The following is a 410-nucleotide window of genomic DNA, read 5'->3' on the forward strand; positions in this document are numbered from 1 at the left end:
CAAAAATTTAAGGTTGTTCCAAACCTCCTCCCTAAATGTTCTTTTTAAACTTTGCAGAACGTTGTATCTAAACAAGCTGATTACAGTTCTAAATGGGGGTCACTGAGCTCATTTCTGAGTTACAAGCACTCAAAGATAAAATTAGCGGCGTTTTCAACAGGTTAAAGGGTTGCTATGGTAACCTATTATGTTGAGAATGACCCCAATTTGTTCGCCAATGTTTAAGCATTTGCTTAAATGTCTGTTATCTATATATACAGCTATTTCAATTAACGTTGTCGGTTCAAAGCATAAAGCTAAAAGACAAGACCGAAAGTTTACGTGGGATTTTTATGAATAAATTTATCAAAATCGGTCATGCCTGGAGAAAACAATAGGTTGTAATTAGCAGTACAATGACCTGCACGTGC

This window comes from Pavona decussata, unplaced genomic scaffold (genome assembly GCF_977016875.1).
Source record: "Pavona decussata unplaced genomic scaffold, jaPavDecu1.1 SCAFFOLD_112, whole genome shotgun sequence".
Classification (NCBI taxonomy): Eukaryota; Metazoa; Cnidaria; class Anthozoa; order Scleractinia; family Agariciidae; genus Pavona; species Pavona decussata.